Here is a 22,707-nt window from a genome sequence, read left to right as displayed (position 1 = left end):
CAGGAATAATATAATATTTCACAGTGAATGGAACTTCTAAAATATATCATTTTAAGTATTTATTGATAGCTATATAAAAGATATTATTTTAAATATATGCATCTTGGATCCAGTTTTCCAATTACTTTATCCAATTATCTTATTAATTATAGTTTTAAATTCAAATATTTGAATTTCATACATGTACAGTCATGCTATCTAAAAAATATTTTCTAAAAATTTTTTAAATTGTTTTCACCTTAAATTATTTTATTTTTCCCAGTGGCTTGGGAGGCTGAGGCAGGAGGATTGCAAGTTCAAAGCCAGCCTCATCAACTTAGGGAGGGCCTAAAGCAACTTAGGAAGACTCTGGCTCAAAATAAATAAATAAATAAAAATAAAGAGCTGGGGATGTGGCTCTGTGGTTTAGGATCCCTGGGTTCAATCCCTCATAAAAAATAAAATTATCTTATTTTTGTGTAAGCTAAAAGGAAATTGAATAATAAAATCTCAAGACTTTGGGCATGCATACTAATCTAGTTAGAGTTTCTTCTGCATGTGTCTCTTTTTTTTTTTTCATAAGAATTTCCGAAAACATTTAAACCCTAGTTTTTACAGTGTATACAGCCTAAGCCAGAATAATCTATGATTATATCATTTCACACTGTGCAAAATCCTCAAACTAGTGATACAATAGAAAAAAATCAGTAGCAAGGGAATTTTATTGTAATGCATTCATATAATTTGGTCCTTCTCCAAATCAAACTGATTTAAAACAGACACAATCTTGTTAAACCCCTCTAATGAAGTTCTAACAATAATCTATATGCCCTAGAACAAAAGAGCAATTGATGAAGTAATTTGGAAAAGGTCTAAAAGCAATATGCTAGATTATTAAGATTCAAAAGGAGCCTAAAATTGTTAACAAAACCAGATCTGAAAGAAAAAAAAACACCACAAATGAAATTTTAAAAAAATTAAACAGGAAATTTGGAGCTTATTTATGATAGCAAAGGTGATTCTATATGAAAAAACTGGAGGGAATTTCATAGATGATGGAAGTTTGAGGGTTTTTTTTTGGGAGGGGAGGTTGGTTTTGGTTTTGTTTTGGGTACTAGGGGTTGAACTCAGGAGCACTTGACCACTGAGCCACACCCCCAGCGCTATTTTGTATTTTATTTAGAGACAGGGTTTCATTGAGTTGCTTAGCACCTCCCTAAATTGCTGAAGCTGGCTTTGAACTCACGATCTTCCTGCTTCAGCCTCCTGAGCTGCTGAGATTACAGGCATGCACTACCATGCCCAGCTTTGAGTTCTTAATTTTCTTTTTTCTTTTTTTTTTTTTTTAATTTTAAACATGTTGTAAGGGTACTACCAGTGTATTTCACAAAGACATAAATGAATGCACCCCAGCAACACAAATGTTTGCTCCTGATTATTTACATTTTTTTCTCATATAAATGTAGAACTTTGGTGTGTAAATAAATATGCCTGGTTTCGTATACCTTTGTAGTGCAGCTTACCAACAAATCATCTGAGCTTGGGTTTTGTTTAATTAATTACAGCAGGTATGCTTTTGATGTTACAGAAGGGATAGAGGAGAGGAAAAGCAATAGAAGTTGTCCATTTTACATTAGTTATCTTGTTCTTGGGAGCTTGAGGACGATATTCCTGTGATTGGGAACATCAATACCTGGGCATGCATGACAGTCCTATCAGGAAGGCTGGTGACCACCCCGATAGCTTCTTCAATCAAGTGTGCTTCTCTTTTTTGTTTCCTGGTACATGTGCTTATCTTCTCTACTGTGGACATAAGTCTCTCAAATCCATCAGGCACTTTGAAGCTCAAGGTAGAGATTTCCAACTTAAAAGTCATTAACTCATGTAACTCTGGATTTATACCACCTAAAGGCCTCTGCTACACCAGTCCATTGGGTGGGGTAGAGACCCTGGAATTGATCAGAGGGGGTGTGTGTTCATCTATGGTGTCATGGTGGTTCTGACCAATGGAAACCATTATTATTATTTTTTCTACTGCAGAGAGGGGATTCAATAGATTCTTGGTGGGCTCTTATATACCCAATCCTATTGCATTCATTGGCAGTTTAACAGGCTGCTTCTGATTGCCCATAAAGACAATGTTCTGGGTGTCTCTTCCCAAGGAACACAAAAGCTTCTTGTTGCTATGGGAACTGCCCCACTGATATCTCAAGTCACATGCATCATGGATATCTAGTAGTTTGGTCTACATAGCTAATAGCTCTCACTTCCAGCTAAGACTCCTCTTGTTTTTTTTTTTAATTTCTTCATTTAATTGATTTTATTTTTTAAGATACATGACAGCGGAATGCCTTATAATTCTTATTACACACATAAAGCACAATTTTTCGTATCTTTGTATATAAAGTATGTTCACCCCAATTCATGTCTTTATACATGTACTTTGTCTTTTTTTGCATTACAATTCTTATTACAATTTTTTATATCTTTGTATATATAGTATGTTGACACCCAATTCATGTCTTCATACATGTACTTTTGATAATGGTGTCCATCACATTCCACCATCCTTGCTAATTCCCTGCCCCCTCCTCTTCCCTCCCACCCCTTTGCCCTATCTAGAGTTCATCTATTCCTCCCATGCTCCCCCTCCCTACCCCACTATGAATCAGCCTCCTTATATCAGAGAAAACATTTGGGATTTGGTGTTTTGAGATTGGCCAACTTCACTTAGCATTATCTTCTATAACACCATCCATTTGCCTGCAAATGCCAAGATTTTATTTTCTTTTATTGCTGAGTAAAATTCCATTGTGTATATATGCCACATTTTTTATCCATTCATCTACTGAAGGGCATCTAGGTTGGCTCCACAGTTTAGCTATTGTGAATTGTGCTGCTATAAACATTGATGTGGCTGTGACCTTATAGTATGCTGTTTTTAAGTCCTTTGGGTATGGTCCGAGGAGATGGATAGCTGGGTCAATGGTGGTTCCATTCCCAGATTTCCAAGGAATCTCCATACTGCTTTCCAGATTGGCTGCACCAGTTTGCAGTCCCACCAGCCATGTTTTTATTGGCAAGGTGCTTGCTTCCAGCAAGTGCTTCAGGGAAGTAACTTCCTTTTCAGCATTACAGACAAATATGGAAGAAAAAGGTGCCTTAAAACTTAGCTCCAGGTGGTTTCAGTAAAAGCTGTCTGAATGGAAGTGGCTGACTCCTGGAAATGACCACTAGCAACTAACTGCTCTTTTGGAAGTTGCTAGAGGGATGCTGTTCATCCAGAGAGTTTCCAGAGTATCAATATTTTCATCTGTCCAATGGGACTGTCAGAATTCTTTCAATGATGCACTTCAGTGGCTGTTGGTCTCTAAAAGCAGCCCAAGAACAACTATGCTTTTTGTTCATCCCCAAAGCATTCCAAGCTGCAACTTTGCTAGGACCAGCTGAACTGAAGTCGGCAAAGTCATCCGAGTATTGAGAAGCACAGCTGTTCCACTAGACTTTCTTGCCAACTGACATTCGTCTGAGAAACCATGGGAAGTCTGTTTTAGGTTTGATTCATTTCAACTTGGCAAAAAGCAGAATTTCCAAACTCATCAATTGGTTCTCTAAAGTGTGGAAAGTGCTCTGAGGATTCTTGGAAAGTGACAGGGTTTAACTGGGAATTGAACTCAGGGCCGCTCAGCTACTGAGCCACATCCCCAGCCCAATTTTGTATTTTATTTAGAGACAGGGTCTCACTGAGTTGTTTAGTGCTTAGCTTTTGCTGAGGCTGGCTTTGAACTTGAGATCCTCCTGCCTCAGCCTCCTAAGCTGCTGGGATTATAGGCATGTGCCACTGCACCAGGCCTTCATTGAATCTTGAGTACCAGTTACCAGAGATAGAGTGGTATCACCAAAGTCATCCTCATTAGTATTGATGCAAGTGACAATGTCATGGCTATGATCGTCATTTCTTTACACTCATTTTCTTCTATAGGATCAATGTTTGGGCTTTGGGAATTACTAAACTTTCTCCTTTCTTCTTTGGAAGAACCAACTTCTTCATCATTCACAAATTTTAAAAGAATCTATGCACAGGTCAGCACATTTTGAAGTAAATAAATCAAGATTTCCCTCAGTTTTACCTCCCTCTTTCCTAAAGGCTTCTGAGTAATTAGCTGAGCCTACGAAACTCCAAGCATTTGATTGAATACTTGAATTTAAAAATTCATCCTGTAGCAGTGTTCAAAGGAAGTCCTTGTTTTTCAACACTGAAACCTCTGTGAGTCTCTAAGCTTATTTCAGAAACAAACCTGATCCTCTCCATCAGTGCCTCCTTTATCATCAAAGCTTCTACTCAAAGACACTTCTTTACAGAATTCAGTTTATTGGTTCGGGTCATTTTGTTGCTTTCCCGAATGGTTAGTGCATCACTATCATTTAAAACTTCACATCTCATTTCTTCTAGTTGTATCCTTTCCTTTTGGAAAATGTGGTAAAATCTGCAAATTCCTCCCAGGACTAGGTGCAAAGTCTAAAATACACTCAGGGCTGTGGGTGCTAAGAGGCTTTTGTTTCTTTGAATTAGCTACATTGTTCAGATCATCTCTTCCCTGAGGATTTAGTTTCCAACCCTGCAAACCCAGTTAGAATCTCCAGAGGAGGAGGCTTTTGCCTAAAAGCATGATCTGATGATGGATAGACTTATCTCCTCCAGGAGAGAAACTTCTGAGTGTTTCTCAACATTCTGTCTCTGCTCTACTTACTTCATTTAAATTTCCTGGACTTTCCATGCCATCAATGGGAGTGTCTAAGGTTTTAGATGAAATAATTTCTTTCCTGGTAGAAAGTAAAACATCAGACTGCCTTTTCACAGGAGTTCAGCAGTCTCATCGACAGTCTCAATGGTACTGTCTCATCAGGACCATTTTTAATGGACTTAATGCTTATAAGGCTATCTATGTTTTCTGAAAAATCATGAATTGGTATAAAATAGTTGGAGAGCACCAACTCATCCCTGGGACCAGTATAATCAGTGATATCAAAATCAACAAATCCTATGCTAGAAGGGTTCACTTCTGAAAATCCACAATATTCTCCAAATTCATCCTCTTCATCATCCTCTGCTCCATTGTCTATGGGTGGTGGGGGTATAAAAAGTAGGTATGAATGATATGTGGCTTTGTTGTTCGGTTGCTTTTAAAGAATTAATTTGTGCCCAGCTTTTTCCATGGTAGGTGGGATGGGCATGGCTCAGGTTGGGCTGGAGGAGCAACTGGCTCCCCCAGGAAAGACAGGCTGTTTGGAACTGGTGAGAGCAGAAGGCAGGCTGTTCCCAGCCTGTGTGGGCATCGCCACAGCTACCCACCCAAGAATTTCAGTGCTGCCTCTACCTTTTTCTGCAGGAAACCCCACCCTTCCTTCTTTGTTTTTTAAATGTTTATATCCAACAATGGTAGACAATGGTCACCAATTCTCTCTACATACCTAATGAGAAAGCAAACTGTCAATCTATATGACCATCAAAGGGAAAGAGCAAAGGGTTTGAAACAGTAGTAAGGAGAATTAACAGGATGGAGAGGATTGCACAGTGTCGGGGCTGCACAGATGACCTCAAAGAGAGGATGGTTTGGTGCTCACAGGGCTGAAGTGTTTAAGGAAACCGAATCCCTTGTTCTTACCTCAATTTCCCTGCCCCCTTTAATTGGTTTATTTTCCTTTTGAATAGCCCTCAGCAAGTTTTCTTTGTCAGGGTCTTCACATTCTGGTTGACAAGGTCTTTGGACGGTTGTGACATAGTTTCAGTAATAAGGGAAGGTTCCAGTAACTTGGTTGCAATAGTTAATTATGACATTTTCTGGAAACTGTAGTGCCCCTTGAGAGATTATAATTAACTTAGCTGGTGGGTAGGGGTTCTTGACATACCAGACCCCTTCTCCATTGCCCATCTGTTTCTGTTAGGGTCCCCAAGATTTTAAGTAACAATTCTGCCAAGGGATTGTAATTCTCTACAGCATGGGGAAAGTGGGGCATTAAACATCTCCTTCCCAAGTGCTTGCCTGTTGGTTAAGATTCCTTGATTTTTCAGTTTTATTACTCCTGGATTTTTCTTAGTGATTAGATTTTCATTGTTGTTTTTCATTTCCTCCTCGTAGAATATTTTGCCAAGAATGTTTTATAGTGCAGGCTTTCTTGCTGTAAATTCTTTTAGCTTCTGTTTATCATGGAAGGTTTTTATTTTATCATCAAATTTGAAGCTTAATTTTGCTGGATATAAGATTCTTGGATGGCATCCACTATCTTTTAGAGCTTGATATATGTTGTTCCAAGATCTTCTGGCTTTGAGGGTCTGGGTTAAAAAAAATCTGCTGAGATTTGAATTGGTTTTCCCTTATACGTAATCTGATTTTTCTCTCTTGCGGCCTTTAAATTTCTATCCTTAGTCTGTATGGTAGGCATTTTCATTATACTATTTCTTGGTGTAGATCTGTTGTAATTTTGTACATTTGGTGTCCTATAGGCCTCTTGTATTTGATTTTCCAATTCATTCCTCAGGCTTAGGAAATTTTCTGGTATTATTTCATTGAAGAGATTGTGCATTCCTTTGGTTTGAATCTCTGAACCTTCCTCTATCCCAATAAATCTTAAATTTGGTCTTTTGATGGTATCCCCCAATTCTTGGATGTTTTATTCATGGTTTCTTACTATCTTCACTGAGAGGTCAACTTTATTTTCAAGATTGTATATTGTCTTCATTGTCTGAGGTCCTGTCTTCCAAGTTGTCTAGTCTGTTGGTGATGCTGTCTATTGAGTTTTTTTAATTGGCTTATTGTTTCTTTCATTTTGAGGATTTCTATTGTTTTTTTTCAGTATCTCTATCTCTTTCTTGAAGTAATCTCTTGCAACCTATATTTGCTCCCTTATCTCTTTGTTAGTGTGATAGATGGTCACCTGTATTTGTTCTGTTATCTCTTTGTTGGAGTGATTGGTTTTTGCCTGTATCTGCTCACTTAGGTCATTCTTTAATTCTCAAATCATTGAAGTCATGTATATTCTGAACTCCTTCTCTGACATTTTATCGACTGCACTATCTATGGATTCTATTGTTGTAGTGTCTTGGTTTGTTTGTGACACTTCTCCCTTGTTTTTTCATGATGTCTATGTGTCTTCCTCTCTTGAGTGTAGATCTAAGGTTCTATAGCTTCTGCCCTATTGTCTTATAGTGTCCCTACAGGTTATCAATACCTCACTTTTAAGGGTGAGATCAATATTGCAGCACTTAATGAACCCAAAGTGCAGCCATATATCAGTTAGCTTCTATTTTTACACTTACAGTTTTGTCATTTTAAACAGAAATGATGAGTTCAGTTATCCTAAATCATATAGGCAATAGGTTTGCAGTTTCTGATGGTGGAAGGGGAGTCTGGGGGGTTGGCTGATATCTTTAAGGGTAGGATGTGAGAATATGGAGGTATTAGATTATATGACTAGTGAGAGGGTGGGGTGAGCATAAGAAGTTAGCAGTTAGTAGGAGAAACAAGAGATAGGCAACCCCATGCAAGACTCCCTGTTACCTCAGCAACAGGATAGTTGTTAGCACCCCTAGTAGAGAAACCTCTGGGGCAGCCAGGCCACAGGGACCTTGGCGATGTCTTACCAGGATCCTTATTGTTGTCTCTTGATAGAAGCTGTGATATCCCATTTTCATGGTGGTGGCAGCCTCAAATCCCATATGTATCCTGATGTAGGGCTGTGGAGCCGCCATGCTTTGGTGAATAAGGAGGCCCAGCGCAGGGTGGCTGTCCACACAGGCATGGGGCGGCTCTCCCCCAGAATTCCCCGCCACTAGCATGGGTTGGGCAGGTGGGCTCTGCCTTGGAACTCTGGTGCTTAGATTTAATGGTGCTGATCTTCATTGTTCTTTTCCCTCTACCCACCGGTTCGTGGCTAATCAACATACCTAACACAAGGACTCCCCAATCAAAAGCATCACTCTCTGAGGGTATGAAATTCCACATAGTTCTTGGAAGCCACATCTTGACACTGACTTTTTTATGCTAATCGAGATCCCACATCCATTATGGAGATTAGGTATATGTCATGATTTGTACAGTACCCACTTGGAGAAGCTGGAGCTACATTTCACATAGACCCCTTCCTTGTCTGGTTCTATGTTAGAGTTTACAGTGGCCTTTGTGAAGATTATTGAGGCTGTAGCTTGTTCTTATTCTGCTCTCTCTGCATCCAGCAGTCCCCCCCCCCCACTTCTGTGCCTGTGGACCACTTCTGCACCGTGAGCTTATCAGCAGATTTTGGAGGTAGATCCATATGATACTGGCAGAAGCTACCTATAGAACTATAGGAAGTTACCTTCCTACAGTACCCCACTGTACTCTTTATTTTACAGCCCCACTTTGCGGGCTGTACATGTTTGGCTTATGGAATTAAATGCACTAGAATCCCTTCTTCGGTCCTCTCTCTTCCCTCTAGACCTTTATTTTCCAACTCCCCCAACAGTTGTGCGTGGTCAGATCACTCTCCCATAACTCACCAATGCTCTGTTTGCTGGTGGAGACCCTGACTGATACTGAAGATCTTATCACATGAACAAGATCTGTGTCATCAAATATGGTATGTAGCCAGAAAAACCAAGCTACCAAGATTCTCAAGTGTCCTAACTGTAGGGTCAAAAGAAACCTGGAATAAGGAAGGGGAGACTGATATTCTTGCAGGTGCAATATCTTCTCAAGCCAGCCAGTGTGAAGTCTGGGTGAGAAATTGTTTGTGATAAGTTACTCAACAAAGCCGAGCAGTAGCTTTGAAAGAAAAGGTGCTTCAAAAAGAATCAAAGCAATCTAAACTTTAACCGCTTAGGCAAACTCCTGAGGACAAAATATATGTGCAGAAACATTCCTGGGGAGGTTGGTGTCTCACCTTCTGGTCTTGTGCCCCTTCAAGTCCCCCTTCCAGTTTCATCTTCCTGTTCTAATTACTGCTGCTGGCTGCAAGATAACATTATTGAGCAGTTGAAATGTACATGTAGATCTCTAAATACTTTTATGGATTTTTTTCCAATCCTGGGGATTGAACCCAGGGCCTCACACATGTCAGGCAAGTGCCATACTACTGAGCTACACTCCAATCCCTCCCCCCCCCCATTTTTTTTTTTAAATTTTGAGACAGGGTCTCATTAAGTTGCTGAGGCTGGCATTGAACTTGTGATCCTCCTGCCTCAGCCTACTGAGCAGCTGGGATTATAGGTGTGTGCCATCACCCCAGGCCTTTTGTGGATATTAACTTATTTCATTTTCATAAAACTTTATAAAGTATATGCTATTGTCTCATATTTTTTAAATTGAGGTAAACTACACAAAATATAAAATTCCCCAGTTTAACCATTTGGAAGCATACAGTTCAGCCGTTTTTAGTTCCTTCACAATATTGTGCATCCGTCACCACTAAGTGATTGATTTCCAAACTTTTGCATCTCCCTCAAGAGAAAACTTATGCTCCTTAAGGAGTTACTCGCCTGTTCAGTAGAGGCTAAATGTTTTGCCTCTGGAGTCAAATTCTCCAAGTTCATGCTAAGAAGGAGAGAAACTTGGAGCCTTAACTGTTAGGGAGCTTAGGGAAAAGTATCACTGAACTAAACTCTGATGAATATATTTGAGTAAATCTATGAGGGGAAGGACATTCTGGGCAGGAGGGACAACACTGCAAAGGATCTGTGGGCAATAGGATGGACTGGGAGGTGTTTCAGAGTTCAACGATGTAAGAGGAGGGTGACTCAAGACGGAGAAGGAAAGTCATGGTTACCTATTGTTTCATAATAAATCACTCCAAAACCTAATGTCTTAAAACAACGAACACTTACTAATCTCTTCCCCCCCCCCCCGCCCTGGGAGTCAAAAATCTGAGCATGGCTTATCTGGGTCCCTCTGACCTGGGTTCTCTTGCCAAGCTGTGATCAAGGCATTGACTAGAGCTCAGTCATCTGAAGACTTGATTCTGAAGAATCCATGTCCCAAATCAATGGCTTTTGGCAGGTCTTGGGCTCTTACGGGGCCATTGGCACAAGACATCATTTTGTTGCCACTAGGTTGCTAACAATGTGGCAGCTGGCCTTCCTCAAAAGAAAAGGGGGCTGTGGAGAAGAGAGAAAAATGGTCTTTTGAGAAATTTAGTGTCAAAAATGGCATCCATTGCTGGATGCAGTGGTGCATGCCTGTCATCCCAGCAACTTGGGAGGTTGTGCCAGGAGGATCACAAGTTTAAGACCAGCCTTAGGGATTTAATTTTAGTGAGGCTCTAAGTAACTTAGCAAGATCTCAAAATAAAATAAAAAAATAAATAAAGGGCTGGGGACCTAGTCCCTTGGGTTCAATCCCCTGTGCCAAAATGAAACAAAATGGCATCCATCAATCTTGACTTATTCTATTTGTTAAAAAGGAGTCACTAAGCTCAGCCCATTTTCTGTGGCAAGAGAGAACACAGGATGTGAATACTAGGATGAAAGATTCAGGGAGGCCATTTAAAAAGCCACCTTGCTACACACATTGAGAGAGCACGGAAGCTTTGTAGTGGATCATGAGGGCTCTGGCCTCATCCGTGGATTGATCCACTGATAGCTGAATGAACCACTGGGAGGTGGTGACAACTCTAGGAGGTGGGGTCTGATTGAAGGAAGCAGGTCACAGGGGTGTATCTGGAAACCTATTTCCTGTGCCCAGAGTCTTGTTCTCTCCCTCTCTCTGTTTCTGGCCACCATGAGTGGAGTTGTCTTTCCCACCATTCCCTTTCACCCTGAAGTTGTTGTGTTGAAGTCAGCTGACCATGGGCTGGAACCCCTGACCCTACAAGCCAAAATGAACCTTTCCTCCTTTATGTTGTTCATGTCAGGTATTTTGGTGACAGCAATGTAAAGCTAACACAGTTGTTTACACGAAAATCTTAAAATCTCCAGATAATACACCTTTTTTTTCTATTTTAGTGTTTTATTTCATTATTTATGTTTTTATTGCTTTGTATTCATGAAAAATGCTGGTATTTTCACTCTGAAATGTTGCATGTTTGTAGCAATTGAAAATAATATTTCCCTTGTCTTTAAGTCTATTGATGTGGTGAATAGTATTTATTGATTTCCGTATATTGAACCAGCCTTGCGTCCCAGGGATGAATCCTACTTGATCATGGTGCACAATTTTTTGATATGCTTTTGTATTCCATTCGCCAGGATTTTATTGAGAATTTTTGCATCCAAGTTCATTAGAGATATTGGTCTGTAGTTTTCTTTCTTTGAAGTGTCTTTGTCTGGTTTTGGGATCAGGGTGATGTTGGCCTCATAGAATGAATTTGGAAAAGCTCCTTCTTTTTCTACAAGAACCATATGATCATCTCGATAGATGCAGAAAAAGCATTTGACAAAGTACAGCATCCCTTTATGTTCAAAACACTAGAAAAACTAGGGATAACAGGAACTTACCTCAACATTGTAAAAGCTATATATGCTAAACCTCAGGCTAGCATCATCCTAAATGGAGAAAAACTGAAGGCATTCCCTCTAAAATCTGGAACAAGAAGACAGGGATGCCCTCTCTCACCACTTCTATTCAATTTAGTTCTTGAAATTCTAGCCAGAGCAATTAGACAGACAAAAGAAATTAAAGGCATAAAAATAGGAAAAGAAGAACTTAAATTATCGCTATTTGCGGATGACATGATAACATATTTAACAGACCCAAAAGGGTCTACAAAGAAACTGCTAGAGTTAATAAATGAATTCAGCAAAGTGGCAGGATATAAAATCAACACACATAAATCAAAGGCATTCCTGTATATCAGCAACAAAACTTCTGAAATGGAAATGAGGAAAACCACTCCATTCACAATATCCTCAAAGAAAATAAAATACTTGGGAATCAACCTAACAAAAGAGGTGAAAGATTTATACAATGAAAACTACAGAACCCTAAAGAGAGAGATAGAAGAAGATCTTAGAAGATGGAAAAATGTACCCTGTTCATGGATAGGCAGAACTAACATCATCAAAATGGCGATATTACCCAAAGTTCTCTACAGGTTTAATGTGATGCCAATTAAAATCCCAACAGCATTTCTTGTAGAAATAGATAAAGCAATCATGAAATTCATATGGAAAAACAAAAGACCCAGAATAGCAAAAGCAATTCTAAGCAGGAAGTGTGAATCAGGCGGTATAGCGATACCAGAGTTCAAACTGTACTACAAAGCAATAGTAACAAAAACAGCGTGGTACTGGTACCAAAACAGGCAGGTGGACCAATGGTACAGAATAGAGGACACAGAAACCAATCCACAAAATTACAACTTTCTTATATTTGATAAAGGGGCTAAAAGCATGCAATGGAGGAAGGATAGCATCTTCAACAAATGGTGCTGGGAAAATTGGAAATCCATATGCAACAAAATGAAACTGAATCCCTTTCTCTCGCCGTGCACAAAAGTTAACTCAAAATGGATCAAGGAGCTAGATATCAAATCAGAGACACTGCGTCTGATAGAAGAAAAAGTTGGCTACGATCTACATACTGTGGGGTCGGGCTCCAAATTCCTTAATAGGATGCCCATAGCCCAAGAGTTAATAACAAGAATAAATAAATGGGACTTACTTAAACTAAAAAGTTTTTTTCTCAGCAAGAGAAACAATAAGAGAAGTAAATAGAGAGCCTACATCCTGGGAACAAATTTTTACTCCTCACACTTCAGATAGAGCCCTAATATCCAGAATATACAAAGAACTCAAAAAATTAAACAATAAGATAACAAATAACCCAATCAACAAATGGGCCAAGGACCTGAACAGACACTTCTCAGAGGAGGACATACAATCAATCAACAAGTACGTGAAAAAATGCTCACCATCTCTAGCAGTCAGAGAAATGCAAATCAAAACCACCCTTAGATACCATCTCACTCCAGTAAGATTGGCAGCCATTATGAAGTCAAACAAAAATAAGTGTTGGCGAGGATGTGGGTAAAAGGGTACACTTGTACACTGCTGGTGGGACTGCAAATTGGTAAGGCCAATTTGGAAAGCAGTATGGAGATTCCTGGGAAAGCTGAGAATGGATCCACCATTTGACCCAGCTATCGCCCTCCTTGGACTATTTCCTGAGGATCCTAAAAGAGCGTACTATAGGGATACTGTCACATCAATGGTCATAGTGGCACAATTCACAATAGCTAGACTGTGGAACCAACCTTCAATAGATGAATGGATAAAAAAAAATGTGGCATCTATACACAATGGAGTACTACGCAGCACTAAAAAATGACAAAATCATAGAATTTGCAGGGAAATGGATGGCATTAGAGCAGATTATGCTAAGCGAAGCTAGCCAATCCCTAAAAAACAAATGCCAAATGTCTTCTTTGATACAAAGAGAGCAACTAAGAACAGAACAGGGAGGAAGAGCATGAGGAAAAGATTAACATTAAACAAAGACCAGAGGGCGGAGAGAAAGGGAGAGAGAAGGGAAAGCGTATGGAAATGGTAGGAGACACTCAATGTTACACAAAATTACATAGAAGAGGTTGTGAGGGGAAAGGAGGGGGGAACAAGGGAGAGAATTGAACAATAGCAGATGAGGTAGAAAGGGAAGATGGGAGGGGAGGGGAGGGCGGATAGTAGGGGATAGGAAAGGCAGCAGAATACAACAGTCACTAATATGCCATTATGTAAAAATATGAGTGTGTAACTGATGTGATTCTGCAATTTGTATTTGGGGTAAAAATGGGAGTTCATAACCCAATTGAGTCAAATGTATGAAAGATGATATATCATGAGCTTTGTAATGTTTTGAACAACCAATAAAAAATATTTAAAAAAAGAGAAAAAAAGAATATCCCCCCCCCTTGTCTCTGATATATTCTTACATATTATGTGAGACTTGTTTATTTATTTTATGGCTTTATTCGACTTCATCTATCATGTTCCAAGAAAGAGGTTTCCATTTCTCCTCAGGTGGGAATTTTATCATCCCAATGCCAATATTTTCTTGTTTAATGTGTGATAATCCAGGAGGGATTTTCATTATGTCAGAAACTGTATCCTTTATTAGTTTAAAGAACTCTCCCTTGTCCAGTGGAATGATTTTTCATGTCATTTTTGTGTTTATTTGTTATGTGGTTGAGACACCCCTTTCTTTCAATTCTTGAGAGCATTTTGTTTTAGATAACCTCTCTCAGGGTTTGCTTTTTTGGTATAGTCTGCTAATAGTAAACTGAATAAAAGATTTTTAAAAATTGGATTTTATGATTTAGGTTTATTGAGGGGTTAAATCATTATTTATTTTATTATGTTTATTTATTATGTTTATTTATTATTTTGTACTAGGGATTGAACCTGGGGCCTCTTTAACACTAATTTATATCCCCAGTACTTTTTTTTTTTTTTTTTTAATTTGAGACAGTGTCTTAGTAACTTGCTGAGGCTAACCTCAAACTTGCAATCCTCCTGCCTTGACCTCCCAAGTTGCTGGGGTTACAGGTGCAGGGCAGGCTGGATGAATATTAGCTGCAGAATAATCCACACACTCAAACCCCACTCTGTCTGGTCCTTTATCACCTGTTTGCATCAAGTCTGAACACTCAACCCCACTCAAGGCTGAACCCTCGACCCCCACCTGTCTGGTGTAATGGAAACCCACATCTGACCCCTGCCCCGTCTGCCTGAAGGCAGAAGATGACACTACTATATGATCCAATCACTGTATGCCAACAAGGCAGCTTGCAGACCCAGAGACCCCATTAGATTTGGGCTATAAAAACTCCCTCCTGCCGGGCCCCTCTCTCTTTCTCTTGCTCTCTATGCCTCCCTCTTGCTTTCGCTCTCCCTTGCTCTCTCTTTCTTCTCTCTCTGTCTGTCTGTCTCTCTCTCTTTTGCACTGCTGCAATAAAGATCTCTTGGTTGCTCCAAGTATTGTGGTCACTCTCCTTTCAGCAGCACAACTTTTCATTTCTCTGGTTATATAAGACATAGCATCACACCATATGTGCAGGCAATACATGTACCTAGGGTAATGATGTCCATCTCATTCCACCATCTTTCAAACCCCCATGCTCTCTCCCCTCCCCCCACACAGGAACTGGATGACATTCTTCTTTGCCTGCTATGAAAGACAAAGATCAGTCCACCTATGAAATCTACTGTTTTCTTTTTTTCATCCCAGTTCAAAAGTTGGGTAAATTATATTATGACACACTTTCAAAGCAAAAATGCTTATATTTTCTACAGGGGTTTAGCTTTAGTTTCATACCATATGTTGACACACAAAACCAATCCTTTGGCTTGGTCACTGCATTTCTTTCATAGTGAGTTGGACTTTGTCTTTCAGCTTTAATGTTTGTCTTAGGAGATGCTCTAGGACCTTTTACATCGTGAGAAGTTGAAGATGTGCAGATATTTATGTGACTTTTATATATGAATTTCAGTTCATCTGTGTCCCTTGCTTCCTTGAGGACTTTGTAGATACCTTTTCACAGTCTTTTGGTTGGAACGTTTCTGTGGATTACTCTCTACCAGCCTGGTTTAGCTTTTATCCTTGTATATAATTTTCTGGGATGGGTGTGGACGTGGAAGTGAATTAGGCACCCTGAGATGCCCCACAGAGATGACCTCTTCTTAGTATTCATGCACTTGAGAAATTTCTTGGGTGAGTGCTGTACCTTGTGATTTGTTTTTGTCAAATAATATATAGCCAAAGTGATGGGATATCTCTTCTAGTATCATTACTGAAAGACTGACTTCTGTCTTGATCATCCTCTCTCACTCTCTGAGTGGCTCCTTCTGAGTGGGCTTGCCAGATTTAGCAAATGCAAACACAAGAGGCCAGGTAAATTTAAATCTCAGATAAGCAGTGAATAATCTTTTAGTGCCAGTAAGTCTTTATGCACTATTTGGGACTTATACTAAAATATTATTTGCTCGTTATCTGAAATTTAAGCAATTGGACATCCTAGCTCAGAGAGCAGCCTGCTGTCATATGGTGAGCTGCTTTATAGAAATGGCACATGGCAAGAATCCGGGCATAATCTCCAACCAACAGCTAGAGAAGAACCAAAGTTCTCAGTCAATCAACTCTGGAGGAATTGAATCTGTTCAACAGCCACGTAAATGAGTATGGAAGTGATCCTCCCTGGGGTAGGCTTGGTATGTCTGCAGCGCCTCGAGACTTTAGGATTGCTGCCCTTGAGCCAGAGAACCCAGCTTAGCCGCACTTGAAAACTCCACCCACAGAAGCTGTTCAATAATGTTTGTTTTTTAAGCCTCTAAGTTTTGGGGAGCTTATCATTTATGGGGGATGACTAGTAGAAGGTCTCTGGATAAATTTTTAAACCACCACTTTTTTATTGAATGCCTCTCACTTTATAAGGAGATGGAAACATTAATCACCCTGAATTGCTCAGTACATTTTATATACATAAATTGAAATATCAAGCTACACCTCATAAATATGTACAATTATCACTTGTCAATCAAAAAAATTTTAAAATATTTAAGGAGATGGAGCTGTTAAGGAGATGAATTTGATCATTATATACTATATACATGTATTGAATTATCATACTGTACCCATAAATTGATACAATTAAGATGATAATTAACAAAAAAACTTACTAAAAAAGAAAAATAAAAGATATATTTTGCTGTAGGTAGTTCTTCATTAATCTCTCTTTGTTTCCATGGGAGGAATCCACAGATTTCAAAGTTGAAATCTGAGGACTGACCCCAGGGATGCTCTACTACTGAACCACATACCCAGAACTTTTTTATTTTTGACATAAGGCTTCACTAAGTTACTCAGACTGTCCTTGAACTTGTGATCCTCCTGCCTCAGGCTCCTGAAGAACTGGGATTACGGGTGTGCACCCAGCTAGATTTCAGATTTTGTGTTTTGTCTTTCAATAGCTTTTTAAATCTGCTTTGCCATTTTCTTCCTCTTTCTTTTAAACATTTTATTCTTCTCGAATTGATTTTACTCCCTGTCTGTATTTCTGCATTATCTAATTTTCTTTTTTAGTGCTTCTGTTGTTACCCTCATGTCTGAAATAGTCCAGGTGTTTCTTTTTCCATCTCTTTCTTGAGCTTCGCCAGCACACATTTTATCCTTTCAATCATTCTGACTTGTGCCTTTGAATCTCTTCTTTGAGCTTTTATTTCATGTGGAACTTCTTTTTTTTATTTCATGCAGAAATCTGGTCATAAGTTTTACTGGCTTTGTTCTATCATATTTCTGAGTTGCTCCCTCTGTTAGAGGGCCTCCTTCTCCCCCCCCCCCTCCATTCACACCAGCTTATTTATTTTCCTTAGGATCATTGCTCTCGTTGGGATGGACTTCATCCTTCCTGGGTAGATACAGCAAAGGGTTGAGGGATTCAGCTGGAAGAGGGAACAGCCGGAGACTTGCTCTTCTGTCTTTAAACACATTAAAACACAGTGATTTCTCTTCCTGCCTTGATCTCCCAGAAATTCTCCCTGGTCATAGGGAAATTCTGTATTTCACAGCCATCCTTGGTGGAAGTGACTTAGCCTTTGGGTTTTTCCAGAAGCTTTGAATACACTCTCCACCTCTCCAATATGATCTCTTTTTTTACAAAGGTTCTACGTAATTTCACAAAACCTCTCCTTCCCCACTATGTCAAATTTTAGGATAACCCCCTCTGCTGCCCATGTACCTCTGATTTGCCTTTCTCATCTAAGAGTCCTAGATGCTATCTTCTTGAGGATTCCATACCCTGCCTGCCACATCTAAAATCTCAGCAGCGGGAGTCTTCGGTCCTGGAGCATCCTCCTTACCCTGGCTGACATTTTACTATGCACATCAGTTCTCTTTCATGGATTGGAGTTTGAAGTTACAAATCCACTTTAATTTCACTGAATATAGAATACAGAATTTTCTGCTTCTTCTCTTTTTTTTTTTTTTTTTTTCAGGGAGCTTCAAGGAGAAAGAACAGAGCAAAGAGTCTTTGTTTCTGATTATAAGCAGAGTGTATACTTGTTTAAAAGAAAAGAAAATTAAACTACATCAAAAATGGTAACTTAAAATTCCCACAGTACATTAATTCCTTGTATTTGGAAATAATAATTATGTTTTCAACAAAAATTTAATTTTAATACACATACAGAAATATTAAAGCTTGTGTTATATCTCATCCTGGGTCAGCAAATATGGACACAGAGCACTCTGTATATACAAACTCACACATGCACACACCTAGGCTGCAGTTAATGCAGCAGATATTGTGGTGGAGATGGAGCTTTTATTTGTTTATTTATTTTGGTACCAAGGATTGAAAACAGGGGCCCTTGAACGCTGAGCTACATTCCCAGACTTTTTATTTTTTAATTTTTAAATTTTGAGACAGGCTCTCACTAAGTTGTTTAGGTCCTTGCTGAGTTGCTGTGACTGGCTTTGAACCTGCAATCCTCCTGCCTCAGCCTCCTCAGTTGTTGGGATTACAGGTGCGTGCCACACACCCAGCAGGATTTAGTCCTCAGTACTTGGGATCGCTATAAGATCATAGGCTCTTGCAAAATGTGTTTGTTTATAATATTCAGTCCATTGTATAGTATTTTCCTTTTTCTTCTTGTCCTCTCAAGTCAAGACATGGCTCTGCCTGTAGATTCTTGTAGCCTGGTAGCATGTTTATAAGACCCTCAAAATGTCCAAGCATGTCCAACATCCTCTAATTTCCTGATAAACATGCCACTCTGATTCTTCCTCAGTTTCTTTCTATATACCTGGACACACCTGGATATTTGCATGAAATCTATACTATGAAATTCTTCTAGCATCTTTGCAACATACTTTGTTGCATGACTTTCTTTGACTACTGCGGGTCAGAGCTATTTACTATGACATGAAACAGTAGCAGAGAGATCAAGAGGAACAAACAGATGGGTCAGCAGTTTTAAATCTGAGCAAAGCCAGTATTTTCTTTCAGCAGTTATTCAGGACTTACAGACAGATAACACTCCATCTACTCTACTATATACTATGCTATGAGAAGGATAATTCTGTATTGCTAATATCATTGAGTGAATACAGGTTTATGTTTTAAATATTAGATAATTCTTGGATGAACCTCAATTTTATGAATCAATGCTCCCTCAGTGCAGCATGTAATAGGTGTCAGCCTAAGGTTTGCATTTTCCCAGAATCCAATTCTGAAATAAGGGCTTGAGTACAGGTGGCATGCCGGGCAGGGGGTCCCAGGAAGTACTGGGAGTTGTGAGACTAGAAGAGGAAGAAGTGATGCAAAGAGCATACAGAGCAGATTACCATGGTGGGCAACCAAGACTCAGTCCATTGTGGACATCTGAGAGGTAGCATGAAACATACCTCAGAATTATCCCATGTAGGAACAAGGGAGCAAGGATATTTGTCCTCTAACTCCCATCCATCATCAGCTGAGGTCTGCTCCTGGAGGTACTCCCCATACTCTGGCCTTCCCTGAGACAGTTAATAGAAAGCTCACACATGGAGAATGGCTAATGTCCCAGGTAGGATGCTGTTGGAACACAGCACCAAGGGGACATGGAGCCGCTGCTACAGTTCCTCCTTGCACCACTCAGATTCCACGTTCACTCTGTCTTGGCACTGCCCCTTAGAGAAATTTGTCATCACAATCCTTAAAAAGGACTTATAACAAGAGGGTTTGTCGCATCAACTGTAATCCACTACTGTGGGTGGTCTTGATTCAGCATCTCCTTCCTCTAACTTTTATGACCAATAAAAAGTAGCACTCTCAATCGTCACTTCATACAGGAGGAGTTGAACTCCTGATCTTCTGGACCCTTGCAAAGACTTGATGGCTGTGATGGCCCAATTCATGGTCACTACTAGGCACGAAATCTGGGTGTCCCACTGAATCCCCTGAGTCCTAGACGGTTCTTGTTTCCCTGTATCTCCCCTGCTGGTATAAGAAATCCATTCTTTGCTTGAGAATCTGCTGGCTAAGGCAGCCCCAAATTGCCATAAATGTGTCTCCTAGAATAATGATCCCGCCACCCTAGTAAGCATCATCTCTAATGTAGAAGGACCAAAATTGTGGAGACAGGAACAACAATTTCTGCAGCTGAAGTTCTAGAACTGGTGCTGAGAAATACACTCTTACTTCTATCTCTTGATTTCTGCATCAAGTGTATTCTGTCTTGAAGGATGACACTGTTTAGGTATCAGAGCTGGTGACTTAGTTTCTGCTTAATAGAGTTCCTCTCCATATTCTATTCTATCAGCAATTTATAGAGGAAGAAATATATGAAAAATTGAATGAAGCTCATTTGCCTTAAAGTGAGTCCACTGGTCCTAGAAATTGTAATTCAGAATCCCAGTTTGGAAAGTCAAAACCTCCATGAGCTCTTAGATTATGATGCTGACTGAGACACTGTACTTGGGAAGGCAAATCCATGTTCATACTATGTAGCAATGCTAACAAGGGGGTGAATTCATGCCCTTTCAAGGGAAGAATGGGTCCAACATAATCCACTTGACATGGGAGCTGATCTCTTGAAAATGCCAGGCTTAGTTCTGGGCTCTGCTACAATCAAACTAGAGCACTTGTCATCAGCCAGGGCCAGTGAGTCTTGTTGACCAGAAGTTCATGCTGGGAGGTCCAAGAATTCCCTCCAGTGTGCCTAATGTGCTAATTTATAGGCATTGAGTGGCTGAGGATGAAGGACGGCTGAACTCTGCACGTCATCCTACCCAGTGCCTTTTGAGTTGTCACTGGTATGAGACACAAGTCCATTCCCAAATGTCCATTCATATGCCCCTTCTCTTCTTCAGCTTTATGTTCTTTCAGTCTTGACCTCTGCCCGCTCCTGCTGTACCACCATGTGTGTCCTTATCTCAGTCATTTCTCTTCCCCTACAAAAGTGATGGTGTGGTGCATTGCTCGAAGCTCTGCTCTGGAGGCTTTCCCTTATCCCGCTATTTTAGAGCCACTCATCTTTTGGGCTCTTGAGTGTCTATGTTCTGTTTTCTTCCCGCACCAACATGTTGAGACACTCCCTTGATGAATCAGTCCTGGGTATGTTTCCTCCACTGATAGGTGGAGTTATAGGGAACTCCACCACAGAGCTCACGTGTGAGCTGATGGAAATGCATTGCTATATGTTTATGACCCCCTTCATATGTTGGAGCCTAGAACCCAATGTGCTGGTGTTTGGAAGACATGATTAAATCCCGAAGGCAGAGCTTCATTAATAAGAATAACGCCCATGTTAAAGAAACCCCAGGGAGGTCCCTCATCCCATTTGTCATGGGAGGACACAAGAAGATACATCTATGAACCAGAGTGTGGGCTTTCTCCAGACACCAGATTTGCTGGTTCCTCCATCCCAGAAGAACAGTGAGAAATAAATGTTCATTCTTTAGAGACCACCCAGTCTATGGTATCTTGTGACAGCAACTTCAATGGACAAGACATAGATATCAACACAAAAAAAGCCGGTGACTTGGGAGTCTGGGCCACCCATTTATATAACTTGTGCCTTCTGGACTTTCTTGGGAACAATTTCAAATATTTCATTTCCATCATGAATTATTTGTTTTCATGTTCACTTATATTGTCAGAATGGACATGGACACCCAAAGATGGATGTGTTCTAATCCCTGGAACCTGTGGCGATGTTAGGATGTGGAAAGAGGGAATTAAGGCAGAAAGAATGGAGTCCTGCTCAACTCTTTCATTTTAAACCAGGGACACCTGCACTTCTAACTTGTAGAACTATAAGATAATAAGGTTTTTTTTTGTTGTTGTTATTTTAACTGGTAAAACTTATGGTAATTTGTTATGCCAGGGTAGAAAACTAATTGAACACCTGGGCTTATGACTTATAGTTTGGATGGTCCCTAGGTTATGGTGAGGATCTGTAATTTTATAGTCAGTTGATGTCACTTGATTATCATGTCTCAGGTGTCAGGAGTTACTCAGTCTCTCCTTGGCCCCAAGGCAGATCAGAGATGATTTGGATTTGTTTTGTTATGCCCATGAATAGTTCTGTGGCTGTCGATGCAATGTCCTTATTCCAGAACTAGAGTGAACTGCACTCTCTTGTTGAAGCTAGCCGGGGATTCTACATGGTACCTTACCTACCATGGGCACTTGCTGCTTGGTGGTGGGAAGTGATAGGCAGAGTGCATTTTTTCCTCCAGAGAAAACTATCTTAGTGTGGTCCTAGCATAGTGCTTCACAAATTTTTGCAGGCAAAGGGATCATTTGAGGAGCTAGCTGTTCAACTCAGTTTCCTAGGTTTCTCCCCCAGATTTTGATTCAGTTGGTCTCGAGTAAAAACGGAAAATTTGCATTGCTAATGAGTTCTAAAGGGATGCTGAAGTCTCCAGTCCACAGACCCTACCTACACTGAAAAGCACAGTTGTGGTCACTGGATTCGTGTATTGGTTATCAATGTGAGAAGGTCATGAACTTGTAGGGTTTTTCTTTTACCCACTGATTGTGTGTGTGTGTGTGTGTGTGTGTGTGTGTGTGTGTGTATGTGTAAGGAATCCAAAATACTAACGCTATTACTTGCCAAGATCTCTTGGTTACTATAATCAGTATAGTAGACCGCTATCATGTTCTGCAGAATTTCAAGACAATCGACATCGCTTTGGACAAGATAGTGACAGAGAAAATGAGACTTAACGTAGGCCTGGGGTGAAACCGTAAATGAAAATTGCCATCTACCCCATGTGACTG

General features: G+C 40.0%; 1 pseudogene; it reads right to left on the bottom strand.

Annotated features, from left to right (window-relative positions):
• Positions 1 to 1,612: 1,612 nt before the first annotated feature.
• LOC113184062 (aftiphilin-like) lies at positions 1,613 to 7,729 on the bottom strand (annotated as a pseudogene).
• Between the last annotated feature and the right edge of the window lie 14,978 nt (positions 7,730 to 22,707).

This window comes from Urocitellus parryii, chromosome 7, assembly GCF_045843805.1.
Source record: "Urocitellus parryii isolate mUroPar1 chromosome 7, mUroPar1.hap1, whole genome shotgun sequence".
In the NCBI taxonomy this organism is placed as follows: Eukaryota; Metazoa; Chordata; class Mammalia; order Rodentia; family Sciuridae; genus Urocitellus; species Urocitellus parryii.
Note: the sequence above shows the minus strand (reverse complement) of the source record. Positions and strands in the feature narration are given on the sequence as shown.